The sequence below is a fragment of the Anser brachyrhynchus genome, assembly GCF_964034855.1.
Source record: "Anser brachyrhynchus genome assembly, chromosome: 2".
NCBI lineage: Eukaryota > Metazoa > Chordata > Aves > Anseriformes > Anatidae > Anser > Anser brachyrhynchus.
The window spans coordinates 150,767,630-150,785,292 of NC_137695.1; the positions used below are offsets into that span (position 1 = coordinate 150,767,630).

Below are 17,663 nucleotides of genomic sequence, written 5' to 3' on the forward strand. Positions count from 1 at the left end.
AGGAGAATTTAAGGCCTGAAAGCAAACACACACAAGATATTGCCTGCCTATGGCTTGTGATGACAGTGACAGCCTGACTGGTGACATGAAGTGCATTGATGCTAGGACTACAATGAGGAGACTGGCAGGGAGTTGTGCTGAATCCTGAGGCACAAGAAGAAGCAGAATAATGAGTAAAGCCATCTCCAGATGGCAGGCTCAGGTCCTTCCTGTGTCCCTGCACATGGCAATAGATGCAGCTTTGATATCCTTGTTCGGATGGTTTATCGCCTGCACCTCCAAGCACACATTGCAAGGACCTCAGTCTGCAAGGGGCTGTGCAGACATGTAGACATCCCCATACCAGGAGATTGCCACCATAGTGGTGTGTCTGGGGAGACAAGCAAGGCTGTGATTTACTCACTGGGATTGCCCTCAGAGTCGGTGGGCTTGAGGCGTGCCTTCAGTCAATGCTGTGCTGCGTGCTGCATTTCTTATTCTCATCAGATGCTGTGGAGGTACAAAGGACAGCCCTGCCTGCTTTCACTAGACTTTCCCAAGCTTTCTTCAGAAAGATAAGTGAGGCCCTTGGGGTATTAGCAGAAGTAGGTAGAACGTATTTCTCCCTTGGCATATACAGCCAGAAGCCAGCCAGTATCTGTCCTGGAGGTGAGTTAGCAGAGGATTGTGACAGAGGAAGATGCAGAGGCATGACCCAGAAGAGATGACTAATAAAAAATGACTTAAGAGCTCTTCTCAAAGGATCAAAGGTTAAGTCTAGGTCAATTGTAATAACTGCATTGCTTCACCAGTCAGGACATGTGCAGTGTCCTAGAGGAACATCTAAAGCATGCTCTCAGATGGCATGACAGTGGTTGCCATTTGCAAAAGGTTTGTCTCCCCCTAAGTTTGGCAGGTGTAATTTTACACCAGCCTGAAGCTTCTCACTAACAGGGTCACAGGATGATTTCTCTTTCTCAAAACCTTCCCAGGGAGCAAGGAATTTTCTGTGTGTAAAGCCAAGATCACTGAGTTCCCTGTGAACACCCTCCCCTTCAGCGGCATGCCTTGAAAAATGTAGCAAGAGAAACGGGGAAATGTTCCCACTCCCAGGGTTTAGACTATTATTACAGCTCAATGGGAGCTGAACAGTGTTTATTTATTTATTCTAAAAACAGATAAAAGTGCAAAAAGGAGGGAGAAAGGATGAATAAAGAAAGTAGGAGCCTGTCTGTCTGCACTATGTAGAGCTGTGGAGAGACACCCAAGCCAATACAGCACACGCCACCCAAAGAATCAGAAGTAGGGCAGCATCCCATACAGGAAAGTTTTAAATGCTAGAATCCAATTCAACTCTCAGGCATCCTTTGTTCTCTGCTGCAAAACTTGGCAATGCTGCTGCATGTTTCAGTTTCACACACTGGTTTGGGAAGTGCTGATTCAAAGAGATGTTTTTCGTGCCAGCGCCTGAGCTTGCTGCCTCTTCGTAAATGGGAGTTTAGTCACAGCATTTTGCCTGACACATACCTGCCCACCCTGTTGTCATTATCAGTTTAAGTATTTCCGTCTCACACAGGGGAACACAGCAAAAATATATTACAAAGGCTGAGAAGATTTAGTCATCATCAGCAGCTCAGTTAAGCCTACATAGTTGGCTGCTCAGAAGAAATAGGATTCTTAATTGGATAGTTTTCCATTTGAAAAAGCAGTGTGTTTTAATGTGAAGCTTCTCCTAATGAAACAACTGTCCAGAAGCACCAGTGGGCAGCGCAGGGGGTGGCTACAAAACCCTTCTGTCCATCAGCTGCTTACCATTATCTTTTTAAGGACACACTATTTTTCCTGTGCAACATTGATTAGCATGATTAGATACCTCTCATTTGCACTTTAATTGGAGAATATCTTTCCTTTTGGTCTGTCCTGATGATAAGCATGTGTATTTTCAAGGTGAAATATCTGCAAGGCTACTTCTGATGTTTGTTGAAGATGATGGGTTAATAGTGAGCTGGAGCTATAGTATGGACAATTATTACTACTTATGCCCATCTGACTTTGAACTAACTAGTACTCAGAAACTGTTCCTGCTATGTTTGTGTAGTGTGTGCAAAATGTTAAGTGCAGGGTGAAGGAGAAACACAGGTTTCTTACTGCAAACATATTTGATATGAGGGAAAAAGTCCTGTTCTGTTATTCCCTGTGACAGCAGACTGGGCAGGGGACTTCACTGAAAGTGAATGTATTTCACTGCAAAATTTTGATAATTAAAATGTCATTCAAGCTTCATTCTCCTCACAGAACTATTAGTTACGATTTTCAGACCTTTATTTGGGGGATTTTTGCTCCCATTTACAACAGTAGAACAGTATTTGGACAATGCTGAGTGCTTCTGATAATCCCCCTGTAAATATCTGTGAGAAGGAGTCAGCAGTTGCTGGCAATTTCTTCATTATGTGCCGCATTTGTGGGATTATTCTGGATTTTAAAGCAAATTAAGACTTGGCTTTAGATATTACGATGAACAATATAGAAAACTGAGACTATTTCCCTTTTGTTCTGGTTAGTTTGGGAATTAGCAGATTTTTAGATCTCTATTTGCTATTTGCATTCCTTTAAAAAGAATGTTTTATTGTGCAAGTGAACTTTAGCCCAAAGACTGTTCATGGTTTGCATATAGCACACACTTACCACAGACACTAATAATCAGAGCCACTGTGTGTGTTGTTTTGCCTTGCTTCTGGAAGGAACTACATAGTATTTTCTTCATTCTTTTCTGTTTATAAAAAAATTATAAATTGGCAAAGCCCTCAGAAACTTGATGGGGAAATGGTCTGCTCAGGAAGAAGGAAGAGAATGCATGTGTGTGTGTAGGAAATAACCAAAACCACATAATATGAAGACATTTAAGCCCAATTTTTAAAAAGGAAAAAAAAAAAAAGAATCTAGAGATAACCTCTGTGTCTGACTGCACTCTATCAGTCCCACTCCTATGTGTATGACAGAAGGGTGGCAGGCGAAAAACTGGAGCACTTGAAGTACATTACGTATCTTGAACAGATTTTATATATGTAAGTTCTTTAGAACAGCCTCTTCCCATGATTTCCTCTGCATGTCTATGTACAGTGCTATTTACAATGCCTTTTATCTTGTATAACTGTCATCCATTTGTGGGTGAAAACACTGAAAATTCAATTTGGGGAAGTTCATTTTCCCAGCCAGCATCAGGTTTGGTATATTCATAGCTCTGAAACAACTGTGCTGTAGCTCATGGGAGATTACTGTAGACAAGAGCTAAATCATGCTCTCCCAGTGTATTGGCTGAAAAGTTCCTTCCATGTGCTTGGCATTTTCCACATATGCTTGAATTTAGGCTTACAATTTGCAGGTGGTTAACACTCAGTAGAGACTTATCTTCCCCTGCTTCAGTGGGCCTTGCAATGTTTCTGCTTGATCAGTGACATATTGTGTTGTTCACGGCTTCTCGTGTTTGAGCTCTACATGCTGAGACGTTTACTCTTTCACTTACACAGGACACACAGTGATAACCCAGAGCCCAAACATTGGGTAACAGAATGGTCAACGGGTCATGGCCACCATTCCAGTCCCCAGCCCTGGAAACACCTTTCCACTGTCTGTGATCTCGGGTCTCATCTGATTGAAGCAAGGGAATCTGAGTCTAATTTCTTCTGTCTGGGGGGACTAGAAGGCCTCAGGATCCTGAGATCTTCCTGGAAGCTCCCCTGTATCCCGGTCAGCTTCCTGTTAAGAATAATATCCAAAGAGCCCAATTAGTTTATTTCTCTTTTCAGTTCAGTTTCAACCCCAAAAAAGAGATTATAGGGTACTAGCACAAATGGTGGCAGCTGGAGGCTGAGCAGAGGTTACCCAGCACCTACACATGCCCAAGGTAAGATCTATACCAAGGCCACTCGTGATAGGTGTGCCTCTGGCCTGATTTTAAAGCATCCTCAGGCAATTCCTGTGTTTTTCTATTCTTATCATTAAAAAGTGTTTCCTAATGTCTGACGTAAATCTTCCTTGCCACAAGCTAAACTCATTTTTCCTGTCCTGCCCAATGTAACCAGAAGCTACTTCTCTAGTTCCCTGCTTGCCTCCATTCCCACTGAATGCAATTTTGTTCTTCAATTCTGATGTAAAGCCAGAAAAGGACTATGTTTACAGAAGTGAGAAACTTGATTTCTGAAGCGTTATAGTCCACAGAACTGGGACATATTTGTTTACAGTCATTCCTCAATATTTTATTGTTTCTTGGCATTAGGAACCAAGGCCATCGTCTCTAATGTTGTTGTGTTCAACGTGCAGGTGTTGTGTTCACCTGTACAGGAACCAGAAAAGACTTTTAAGGCTAATGCAGGCATAGACAATACAGGTGAAAAAGTAAACATCTAGGTAGGTAATGCCAAAAAGGTAGAAGGTCATTTTATTTTAAATGGTTGTGTACATTTGGTATCTGATCAAAAATCTACTGCAGATAACAAGGGCATGTGTACTCTGTCACTTAAGACTGGGCCAACAAATCTTTCAAGACGCACCCACACCTTTAAGCCTTCCTCAAAGAAAACCTCCCGGAGCAGCAAATCCTGGGTATGTTGAATACCTTAACAGGAGTTCAAGCTCTTATTCATGAAGCCTGGACTTGAAGAGCCTTGAACAGTAAATTATAGAGTCAGATACCCCAGCCTTGATTTTCCAAGCCTAGCACAGAGGTTATGGAAGAGGTTCATCTCTCTTAGCATTAGGTGGCTACAGTGTAGTTCCTACAAGTGAAATAGTTGCTAGCCTCCCAAAAGAGGCTGTCTCAATACAGTCCCTTGAGCTTACAGTCATCTTCTTGAGCTACATCACATGCAGTCTGCACTGATTGTACGAATTAACTCTCTGTTCACTATGAAAGCAGCTCAGGGTGACTTGTGCAGATGTAGATGCCTTCACCTGAGACACCTACAATTAGTCACAAATATCCCTCATGTAAAATGAAACTGCAAGTATTAATTGACAAGTCACAGCCAGCAGCATGGATAGAAAATATATGAATGATAGGGTTTACTGTGCTTTCACCTGCAGTTGACTCACTTGATAGCACAGGCACAGATGGGGATCCTTTCCCTCCATTTCAGAGGGCTCTGGATCTGTAGTTCACAAAATTCAGTTTTCAGAATATCTGTCTGTCTTTGGATGAAATAAACTGCTGTGTGGAATAATTTATAGTCCAAGGGTGCTTCAGAGTCCCAGTTAAAATATGAGAAAGGAAGCGTACATTTGAGGGCTATGTTCTGCAGAGAGACAAACTTCACTAGCAGGTTGATTCAGAAGTTTGTTTGAGCAGTTTTTATGTTGTAAGTTTACCTGTGATTAGTTTGGTAAAATTTAGCTACAAAACAAGAAGTCTCATGATTGTTTACATATACAGTGTAAACTGATTGAGAATAAAATGGAAATATTAGATGTGGTAGGTCTTCCTTGTCATCTTACTTTATTTTGACAACAGTATCAGACTGAAGACCCAAAGTTTGTGCCCAGGTATTTTTTTGCAGCTGTGTTTAAATCAAACATGAACTCTCTTTCAGCAACACAATGACCATGTTTTTGCAACAGTTCAGCCAGTCATGGATGTTTTCTGGAAGGGTGGGCTCGTTAGTATCTGATACTTTTTAAAATTAAAATGTTGCTGTTGCTGTATCCTTTCCACCACAAGAGGATTTTTCTATTTATCCTTCAGCAGACTGGGTTCTGTACATTGTGAATCACTTTTCTTTATTCTCATCTTTTTTTTTTTCCCAGCACACTAAAACTCTGAAGTACAGTTTGCCACCAAATTACAAGTAAAAATCCCAAAGTCTAGAAACACAGATGAAAATATTTCATTAAAGAGTTAAAAAGAACCAGACAAAAAATCTGTGTGTTTTCTCCCTTATTGCATGCAGAGGCTGAACACATTATCATTTTGTTAATGTAACTATTTAGACAGATCTTGTTAGATGTATTTGAAGCACTAAGTATCCTGATTCACAGATATTTTCTAAGCATAGCTCTTGATGTGACATTGAGTTGAACTTGAAATTGGAAGTGTCAAACGAAATATTTTGCTGTTTTCCATCTAGCTGGCTGCAATTTATCTATCTGAAATCTGATCTGATCATCTAAAGGCCCTAACTGTAGCAATTGAAATGTTTTATCACCAGAAATCACTTGAGGTGACTTTCCAGAAGTAAAATGATGCTGTAATGGGCTGTCCTCCTTACACTTGAGTATGAGATTTTTTGGCTGCAGAACTTTTGCAGTATTAGGATACATGTCTGCCCCTCTTCTCTTTGTGTGTCCATCCCTATGGGTTTCTGCTGGGAGATGAAAGATCATTGTTACACCTATGATCTCATTTTGGCACCATTCAGCAGCTCTCAACAACTTCAGACAAAGAGGTACAGTAGGATAAGATTCCCCAGTCAGCTCACAGCCTAACGCTGCCCTTCTTGGCTCTGTCAAGATGAACTCAGAGCTGGCTGCAAACTCCTTCCTGGCTCAGTCCTGAGCTATCCCAGCAGCTTCTGCAAGATATCCCTCATATCAAGGTTCCCTTACTCTTATTTTGACTCATTTTTGGCCTGACATCCAAAACCAATTTCATCAAATTTTCTTCCACTGTCTAGCTCAAAAACCATTCTCCAGCTTCCTCATCACCTGCCTCTTCCTAAACACCTTGCATGGGATGGGTTTGGTCATGGGTCCAGCTGGAGATGGTGTTATGCTATCTCACTGCCTCCTCTGTCACTGAGTGGGCACATAGGAGGTCACAATCTGTTGTCACCAGACTGGGACCCAGCTGTCCATTTGCTGTCTCCAGAGCACAAAACACACAATACGGCCTCAGCAGAGGCACTACAGAGCTGCAAAGGAGAGAATAAGGGCAGATTGATACCTAAACATCTGAATTTTGTTCATTCTCCCTTTTTCTCAGGAAGAACAATTTTAAAGTTCTGAAGAGAGCCAGTCCTCCTGGGCACTCCTCTTTGCTGTTGCTTTAAGTCTGAGCTCTGGTAAATGGTGAGCAGATTAAAATGATAGTCCCCATCACGTGCTTCCCTTGGAATTATGTTGATGACTTCAATCCCATTGCCCAGCACTGGAGAAGGGCCTCAGTCATGACTTCAGGTGAGAGGAGAACAGCTTCGAACCTGCCTTCACAATGTGAAGCTGAATAAAAACAACATTAAACCACAAGACAGCGTAAGGTTCATGTTGCTCCTCAGCTGGAAACTCTGGAGAGACAGTAAACAGAAAGCCTGCCTCTGCCAGGGAGTTGTTTGTGTTTTTCTTTAATGAAGCTCTTCTCCACAACTGAGCACTGCATTCCCCATCACACAATGGTAGCTGTTAGCACAGCCCCTTGTCTTGTGATAAAAACAGTGCTCGGAGTGGGGAAGGATATGGCAGTCACCCATACCTTTGTGTGTGTTTTTAAACATCAGTAAATATTTTTTCAGAGGAAAAGGGAACAAGCCCTGCTCAGAATGCCTTCCCTCCAGGGCAGGAGCTGCTCCTGGCTTTGGCTGCTCACTGCAGCATGGGGGGAACTGTGGCAGCCCTCCTTGGCAGTGGTGGGAAGGTGTTTTTGGCTCCTAGGTCTCGTGTGTTTTCCACTAAGCATCTTCCTTATTTAGGACACCAGGACTGTCAAGTTCTTGCTATGTTCAGCTTCCTGCTGAAGTTCACATCTCTTCTTGAGGTGAAAATTTCAGATGCTGGGATGAGGGGACATGTTTTCATGGCAGCAAGTCAAATTTCCCACTGGAGAGCCACAGGCTTCTTCATAAGTTAGAAAGGTCCCTGATAATAGTTTTCTTCACCCTAAAAAACAGCACTGAGTTTTTTTTTTTTTTTTAACCCTTACCCCAGACCTTCTTATGCCAAAAAATAAAGAAGTTAATTTTCTCTCTGACATTCCTTTTTGTCACGCCCTTATTACAACATCCTTCTACAGGAGCATTCCTGTGCGTGAGAAAGAGAAAAGTGAATCTGAAGTGACTTTACTTGGCCTAACTCTGGTCAAAATTTTTGCCAGCAATTACTCCCACGCGAAGACGTTGCTCATGGGTAGATGTGAAACTAGAGTTAACGTTTATCTTCTCCTGTCAAAAGGGCTCAAGTTTTTTCAGAGTCAAGAGACTGTGGGTAAGAGAGGGACACAGTACATGCTTGTGAGTTTGCTTTATTCATAGCTCAACAGCAGAAATCATTCCTATGCCAGGCACATAAACACCTTTGGTAAACTGTCCCAGTGATTAATACACTGAAGAACCTATCAGCTGCAGCTGGAGCTGTTGCAGTGTTATTGTGGCTGGAAGGGGTATCATCTCAGGTGATGATTTCAGGGGATATTTCTCAGCTCTGCCTACCAGAGAGGTGGGCTTACACTGGCATCCTGTAACACACTCCTACCGGAATATCTGGCCCTGCATATAAAGAGATGCTTGTTCTGTCTTTGGGAAGCAATTCTCTAACACAATGCTACAGTGCCAGTCCCTCAGCGTGCTTAATACATGGTGTCTGGAGTTTCACAGGTTTTCTGTCATTTCCATCTGAGGCTTTGAACAATGGCTGTGATGGATGCTGAATTTTAAAACAGGGTTGTGCTTTCATTCCAACTATCTTGTCTCAGGAAGTTTGAAGGATGTGCTCTGTACTCTTGATAGGAAAAGTCAACACCCATAATCCAGTAGAGATACTGAGTGTCTTCCCTGAAATAAATACTGGAAACACAAAGCCAAGCGGAATCTGTTACTGTTGCTTGGAAGCTGGCTATGTTGTACCTGTGAAAGGGGGACTGTTAGATATGTCAAGGGGCTAGCACACATGTAGAAGTACTGTTTTTCAGTAACACAAAATGTTCAAAACTGAACAGTCTGCTTGGGAGGTGATATTTATCAAAGATGTTATTTTCAGGCTGCAAAAAGATCAGGAATCTCACGTGTAGCTCTGGTGTGGGGAACATTGCCCCTTTAAACATCTGCCTGAGGATGCTGCTTGTCATGTGAAAGTTTCAGCTGAATGCTAATGAGGAAAATCTGTTTTCACTTAAGCCAATGTAAACTCAGAGAAATTTAACTGGGATTGGTGAAGTCACTTCAGATTTGCACCATAGCATAAGTTTGATTGGAACAGTTTCTTTCATGTAACTTTTGCGGCTTTATTCCATTCATTATGTATGACCATAATTTATGGAGGTTCCACATGCACATGCAAGTTAAGGCAATTTGGTTTCTTTTATTAAGCTATGAGTCTGTTTTATAATCAAAGTAAATCAGGCTCATTTGCACACCAAAAAATCTTGGTGTGGATTTCTGTCTGTGGGAGTGGAGACAAAGTATCTTGCTTGCTGACTCTAGCCAAACTACGCATTTAGCTTACCCAGTCAATTTTCATGGTGACTCAGTGCAATTCATTTGCTATAGTGAGATATGCAAATGCTAATTCTCAAGAGCTGTGTTTGGTTTTCATTCTTAGCAATACACATATGAGCTAATGTGAAGGATTTCAGTAATGTTACACTAGAACTCCACTGTGGTAATTAAGATGAGATATGGCTTAACACAGCTCAGACGAGAGGCCACAAAATAGATCACATCAAGTAGCTGTAAACTTCCACATTATGTTTGTCCTAGCTGCTACTTATCACACTCTGATTAGCAGACCGTCCCAGAGCAAAAGTAACCCATGAAGATGCCTCTGTTGGTAACCTCTTGGTCTCCTTCCCCCAGGGTCTGAGTATAGACATGCATAACAGGAAGCCTGAGATCCCACCTCATCTCTGACCCTTTATATGCTGCATTGACAAAAAGGCAGAAAGCCCTGTTCTGAGTCTGCTGCGTGAGCTAAAACACAATAGCTCGGAGCTAGTAGTGGAGTCATTGTGGTTCTGGCCACACGAATGCATTTTGCTACACTGAGGACTGGATTATTCTTTAAAGAATGGAGTCTGTGCTAGGAATATTAGGAATTTCTTTGCTGTGGAGAAAGGTGCACCTGACTTTCAGCTGAAGGGAGACAGCCTACATCCTTATAACTCTATACGTAGGAAAAAGGTCTGCCTTTCTTGCAATGTGCTGCATCCTATTTAACTGGCCTTGCCCACTGTGCCCAGACCTGCTCCGTGTATCTTCTGTCTGGGAAGAAAGGAATGGAGCAATCCTGCTTTTCCCCTAAGCAGCATGGTAAAGGGCTCTTGTCTCTAAAAGCCTTGATATCTAGAGTTAGCTTATCCATGTCAGCAGAACCACAAATGCATTCGTGAATATACTGTAGAAAATAATCTCTCACAGGCATCTGAAATGTCTTTTTCAGTGACAAGCAACCTTACATAAAATTTTAAGAATTCATGAGCTCTCTGTAGACCTGGCGTCAGATTAATATCTTGCCAAAGATGGTCATAAGCAGGTCTTGTATTTCTTCTCAGGCTCTGAGGTCCACGGTACCTTTCCTTCTTTACCAGAAGATTTAGTCCCTGCTGGGTACCCCAAGAACTCTGGCATGGAGGGCTCTGTGATTAGTATTATGGAACTTTTGTTATGGAAAATCTCCTCCCTCTTTCTAGGATAACAAGGAGAGATTCAAAGACAACCATATTTACATGTTAAAGACAGCAGAGAGTTTTATTGTTTTATTATTATTATTATTATTTATTATTTTTATTTATTGTTGATGTCTTTTCATTCCTTGGGCACTCTCCTGAGTGGGGTTGATGTCTGACCATCGTTGCTGATTACATCTCAAAAAGCAGTTTACTAATGAAAAGACATCTTTAGTAGATACTGCTAAACAAAAATCATTTAAAGATAACACTGTCTATCAAAGTAATAAATATATGAGCAGATAGAAATAAAGCACCATAAATAAAACATGTACCATCTTATTTCAGCTTGCCACAGGTCATCCTAAAAGAACTGACAGCTCTTGGAAAGGCTTTGCAAAACACTTCAGCATGAAACCACTGTAGCTTCGTCTCCTAAATGCCTTTGTTTATCTGGGCTAACATCCAGAATTCATACAAAATAATTATCTACCAACGTACAGACTCTTTTCATGCAACCCCTAGACATACACATAGCCATATCAGATCTTTATTACTCCTCTTAGAACTATCCCATTGAGATGACTATTGCCTTTGAACAAGGTTAATGAATGCTTGATCCTGAAGCTAAAAGCAACTCCATTCTCAGGCTAGGACTTTTCAGATAAGACTCTCTATTTTATTACTGAGAAACAGGTCAGGAGATGATATTTGCAAATTCTGAAAACCTGACATTACCCAATGACTCTTGCTTTTAAAGCAAATATTTTTAAGTGGATGGTGGACCTAAGTCATAGAGAATAAAGTACATTATTTGCTGCTTGCAAATACTCCTGCTACGTTGCTTTTAATGTGTCTGTAAAATAACAACAATCCATCCTGAAGAGTTCATAACTCCTTCCAAATCTTTGTGACTAAAATTCTGCTGGGGGAAAATTATGCACTGGAAACCTTTCATGTTTCCTTTATTTGTTAACTTACTATTTGAAAAAACTGAAGACTTATCAATGCCAAATGGATAAAATGTTTTTCATTGCTAACTATATCTTGCACAAAGGCATTTGTGCTTTTTTTGTGTAGCTATGTTGTATTTCAGGGATGACATGAATTGCTTACAGCATAAAGGTAGCTGTGTACACAGTACATAGGAATCTATCAAATGTCTTGAGGGGTATAGAAGGACAGTGCAATGGTGTGTATACCACTGGAGTAGGATCTAAGAGACCTGTCTTTTGTTCTTGGCTCTGCTACAGACCACCCATGTGACTTTAGGCAGTGAAGTCACTTCACTTACCAACCTCTGTCTATTTTTGAGGACTCTGATACTTAGCACAGTACTTATAATGATGTGTCACCTTTTCAGATGGGGCCTCTGCACATGGGCATCACCAGTAAAAATCTGTTACTTAGGAGTCCATAATCAAGCTGATTGTTCACTCTCTGAATTTAATATACTGTTATCATCATATCATTATTACTGTTAAATGTACACTTAGATTTTCTGTAGAGATATTGCTTCATTTTCAATATATATATATATTTTTTTTTTAACTTAGGAAAATGTTCCCATTTTGAAAACTGCCAATTATTATCAGTAAGACACCCATTGCTGCCCTGGGTGAAGAAAACATGCCATCCAGAATTATTATCATTACTAAATTGCTCCTCCCAATCCCCCAGTGCAATAGTTTCATTGTTGATGGTAAAAGACCTAATGAAAATATGTAATGAGAAATAAAGCTAACTGCAGCATATTATGTGGCAAAGACAAGTGATGATATAACTTTGGGATATTACACCTTTTTATTAAGAGAAAAATCATGGCTAACTCCTACCACATATGTCATTTTAAACACATACACATAGCATGCTTGGCAGAAGAAAGACAGGTGTGAATCATATGAGAAAAAAAAAATAATAAAGGCCCAGCTAATTGGCAAGACAATTTAAACAGGGGAAAAACAGGTCTGAACTAGTCTGAGCTACTATTTGTTCAAACTATCCAAAGGCAGGTTTAAGTAGAGAATAAGCTACCTTCAGGGCAAGGGGAGGATGGATTTAGGTGTACTCAGAATGTGTGTCATTCTCAGTAAAAGAAATCACTAATAAGTCTACAGCTAATAATGAGAAAAATCCTTGGCCTGGATTTAAAGGCACACAGGAATACAAGGAGATGGGGAGAGCCTTTGAATTTCATTTCTCACTTTCTCTCCTGTGAGAGCTGTGGAGGTTCCTACAGATGTTTCATTCAGCTGGATAAACATTAATACTATGGGGAAGCTCTGTCTCAGGCATAAGACTTTTAAGATATAGCCTCAGTGTGCAAATAAGGTAGAATCATAGAATACTTTTAGACTGGGATTTGTGACCATCTTATACGTGTCCTAGTTCTACTAGGGAATCTAACCCCTTTCTTGACATGATTTCCACTAAGTTACATGTCAACATACTTAGCTGTCAATATGGTATTTGAGGAAGACTTTCAGGACTTGTCCTAGGAACAATGGGGAACACTCTCACCAAAGGGACACAGTATAAAGCTCACACTGATATCAGCGTTTTTATTCTATTACAAATTCCTCTATTCTTAAGAGCCTCAAATTTTGCAGTGATTTTGTGGAAAAAATTGGCACAACTGTAGCTGTGCAAAGTTTTGTGTTGAAACCATATAATATTTATGGCATTTTCTATTTAAACAGAAATCTCATGGAATGTAACTTTGAGAGTATGTCTGAATTTTTCAGAGATCATTCAAAATTTGAATTAGAAGCGTTTTAAGACTCATCTTGGATGTTACTTACTCAGGTTTTGCTCAAGTATAGCCCCACTGTTGTAAATAGTCACGCTGCAATTACACCATGGTAGATCAGAATGAGGTAAATACATAGAAATGAAAACCTAGAGATTAAAATCACAGTGTGACCTGTTTCAGTTGAATGTATGTCAAAGATGCATCAAACAGATCTTTAGTAATAACACATTCCAAAAGCTCCTTGTCTAAGAAGGAAATTCACTGATTTACAGTGCTGAGATAGTCTATCTGTATAGATCATGAAAATGAGAATACTTTTCTTAGCAGTAGTATTTACCAACCTTTCCCAAGAGTATGAAGAATGCACCTCTCCAAATTCAGTCATTTTTCTACTTAGATTTGGCTGATATCCACCAAGAGACCAAAGTTTGCTGCCTATTGCTTCAGTACTTGGGAAGAGCAATTACTGCACACTCTACCTGAAAAACATAGAGGTCATTAATTTTAAAAATTCAAAATATAAATAACAATTGTAGTAATGATCCTAAATTATGTGGAATGGTAAAAAAACAATGTCGCATACTCCCAATTTATTCCTGTAACTATCATCTTAATTGATGACAATCTTTAGTTATCTTGTTAAATCATAATGTGCTCACTAACTTTTGTTGCCTTTGAAAGTAAAAGTCAACTGATTATGATACTGTGACAGAAGGAAAGAAAAAGATAGACCAAACAGGGATACATTTTTGCACTGGATTACAAAGTTATTCTTCATCATTTATAAGGAAATAATTAGCTGTATCTTTTTTTCCTTGTGTCCTTAAGATTTACTTATTCCTAAATTGTCAGATACTAAAGATAGAGCACTTTGACCAAGTGAAACAGTTCAGTCCACTAGAACAAACCATTGTCCATGTAGAAGGTGGACTTCTTAACTCAAGACATGTAGGGACATATCCTGAAACCAAAAGATACCTTGCAAAATGAACACTACAACGAGATGGCTGACAATAAATAAGTGTTGGGGATCAGCATGAGCATTGCAAAGGACTATTTATAGTAAAGGTAACATTGGTCTCAGAATAAATTAGTGTTATCCTTAAATTCATTAAGGTTGGAAATGAGAAAAACATTTCTAAACTCCAGTGTAGTAAGATTAGGGACTGTCTTTTAATAAAAGTGGTCAATTAAATTTTTAGTGCTTATGAAAGGTGCTCTATTATTTTGTAGAAGTCAACTCAAGTATGCTCGAGCCTGAAGAACAGAAAGTCATCCTTCCAGTCACTCTCTTGGCAGAATTTTACTTCAGCACTTCCATATTACTACTTAGAAACAAGTCTTTGAAAATTCTGTATAAGATGGAATTCTCTATATGAAATTCATGGGTGTTAATTTTGAATATTCATTTTTCACTTAAGTAGAAGTGAAGATCTTAGTAAGGAGGAGTGAAGACTTTGGAAGAAAATAATTGTATTGCAGTCTAGTTGTGGTAGTATTTCATTAAAGCTCATACAATAAATAAAGCTACTATTATTTTTTTCTAATTTAATTCCAGAAACTTTATTAGAAAGTACAGAATGATATTGAATATGAAAAGAGAAAAGCTTCTCATAAAAGGCAAAAGAGAAAACATAAATCATTCACTTGATTGGAACTGAGCAAAGTAGTGGAGTTTTGCATCTTCATTTGTTTGTTGGACAGTTTCTTGGGGTCATCTATTTTGAAAGGTTGCATTGGACCTAGAACTTTGATTTGATTTGTGAAACCCATATAACATTAGAGTCAGCAAAGATATTCTTGTGGCAGGACTGGTAGAAATCTGAAATCAGAGGATGACTTAACTTGAACTCTATCTTAAATGTAAAGCAATATAATTTGAAGAGAGTTGACAGGCATTTATTATTTTTATTTTTATTTTATTTTTTTAATTCAAAAAGCCTAATGTAGAACTGGTGGATCTACAAGGCAAAGAGACATTGATATGTTCCTATATGACAATACTTTGGAAAAAAAGTGGTAATTGTGTTGTGTTGTTTCAAAATTTCCAACTGTCATTGAAAGAAAAACAAACAAATAAACAACAACAAAAAAAACCAGTGGCAAACATTAGAAAGATTTATATTTCAGCTATGGCTTAAAATAATAAAAAAGATTTTTTATTATTTATTTATTAGAATACAAAAACCTATTTCTTGCTTAGCTCAGTAAAAAAAACATTTTTTTAATGTCAGTTCTTTTATATTTGGGTTCTAAATGAGATTCAAATTCAAATCAGTAGACGCAGAGATTTTTTTTAGAAAATAGAAATTACTCAATAGTTGTGCCTTTAGTTCTGCCAAGGTAATAATGTTCTTTGATGCTATTAGATGACACATTTTGTTCTTTGTTCAGTGAAATGTTCTGGGATGATATCAGGAGGGGTACAATGTGAAAATGCATTCTGCAGCTGAGAGAGTGTGAACAGAGACTGACATTTCAACAATATTTAGGTCCTCTGTGTGTATGTGAGAGAGAAAATGAAAGAGAGTAGTAGTAACGGGCCAGGCTATTCCCTGTACAGGAAAAACCTGCTTAAAAGACAGGAATTTCCCGTGGGTTTCCATTCATAATGATTTCTTCAAAGTTTTCTCACTGTGGACAACAGGTTTTGCTGCACTATTGAAATTCCTGTAGGTTCACCCTGCTAAAGCGATAGATGTGTACTTATCTCCAAATAGCAACGCAGTTCTTGCAAAGTCTGTGTTTCCATAGGCAGCCTTTTTGAATGTGAAACATTTTCAAATCCTTTCCTATGTATAAGGTAGATCGAGGTGTGTCATCTGCATCTAGAGAACCTGCTATGTTCCTGGGTATGGTGAACTCTGCATTTTCAGCTAAGGAATCCAAAGAAGGTAGGTCTCTAACCAAAAACAGCCAGATAGGTAATAGGAATTCAACCACTATTTTCCCACTACACAACATATCAAGCTTTTAAGACCAGGTTTTGTATTCTGTAAGTAGCTCCATGTAGATGACAGCTTACAGCTGCTTTAACCAGGCAGATTTCTTCACCTCCTTACAGAGGTCTTCTAAAATTGCTTCATACCCCAAGCCCTACCTTCAAGTCTCATTGGAAGTAATTCTCCCCCTCATCTTTTTCTTCTCCTCCCCTCCATGTGAATTTCATTTTCAGCTTTGTGAACCAAACAGCATCTTTTGATGAACTAATCTTCTAAGCAAGAAAAAAATGCAACTTACCTATTTTGTCTGTTTTATCCTGAACATAATGACAAAAGTAAAATCCAGGGAATGTAAAAAGAAGCAAGTTCACCAGAGATGCTTTTTAACCCAGGCTTCCTGAAGAAGCAAGGCCTGTGGCATGTTCCTTTAATAGAAAAGGGAGGATAGATGGGCATGTAAAGGGAGTCTGTTGACAAGACAGCTAAGGAAAATGCTACACCATTAACTCCTGTGCCAAAGGTTTCACATTGCCAAGAACCCCTGAGGATCTATCTGACCATGACACAAACTCAAGCAAGCCCAATGTTATTTTTTTCACTGCTTTCAGACTTTACCTGCTTAGAAAACAAATGAACAAACAAAAAACTTGTAGACAATCCCCAGATGGTGACTGGCTTTTCCAAAACCCTTGGTGTAGGCCTCAGCCCTTTTCCAACAGGGATTAAGGAAATTTTACTACTACATTTGACAGAAGCCTTGTTAGACTGATGCTGGTTAGAGTAGCACACAGTCATGTTACAAACACCTTGAACATTTGAAATAGTTAACTTAGACATGTTTTGAATTACCTGATGTAATTTGGGCTTGCACTACAAAAAACATTTCAGCCTAAGAATGAGTGGTAGAAGCACACAACATTTGTTTGGGCAAAGGAGTTGTTTACATTTTGTGAAACTTTGTTTATCTTCACATTCCTCTTCTTAACTAGCTTTCTCTTTGCTCGGTTGTTAACCTACAGAACCATCTATTAGCAAACGGTAAATTAAAGACAGAACCAACAAAAGGTCAGGAGTATATTCTCCCAGAGCTATTTCATATCCAATCCAGAGACTTCCTCTTGCTCCATTTACTCAGAGGAATTATGAGCAGGTGAAGGTAGGGTTGTGTGCAACTGATAACATCAAGAACACACCTGAAAATGAAGTGGTGAATGAGTAGTTTTGGCCTGATTGACCTCAGTCAGCTGGGTATTGACCTGTTTTATCTGAAGTAAACCTGAAAAGAACCATTCTAAGCAAAGGAAGAACAACATTATGGAAATGTTAAGTTACTTATTGCTATTATTATTGTGTTACAAATTGGAATGTGCAGAACAAAAACATATAGTAGAAGTATCCAATAATAGTT

General features: G+C 39.3%; 1 long non-coding RNA gene across 1 annotated transcript; it reads right to left on the reverse strand.

Moving 5' to 3' along the window:
- Window positions 1–1,086: 1,086 nt before the first annotated feature.
- Window positions 1,087–17,435, reverse strand: LOC308190529. The gene is made up of 3 exons (XR_013947297.1): window positions 16,554–17,435; window positions 13,655–13,792; window positions 1,087–3,735 (listed from the first exon to the last, which is right to left on the reverse strand). It is a non-coding gene; the product is annotated as an uncharacterized lncRNA (long non-coding RNA).
- Window positions 17,436–17,663: the final 228 nt, after the last annotated feature.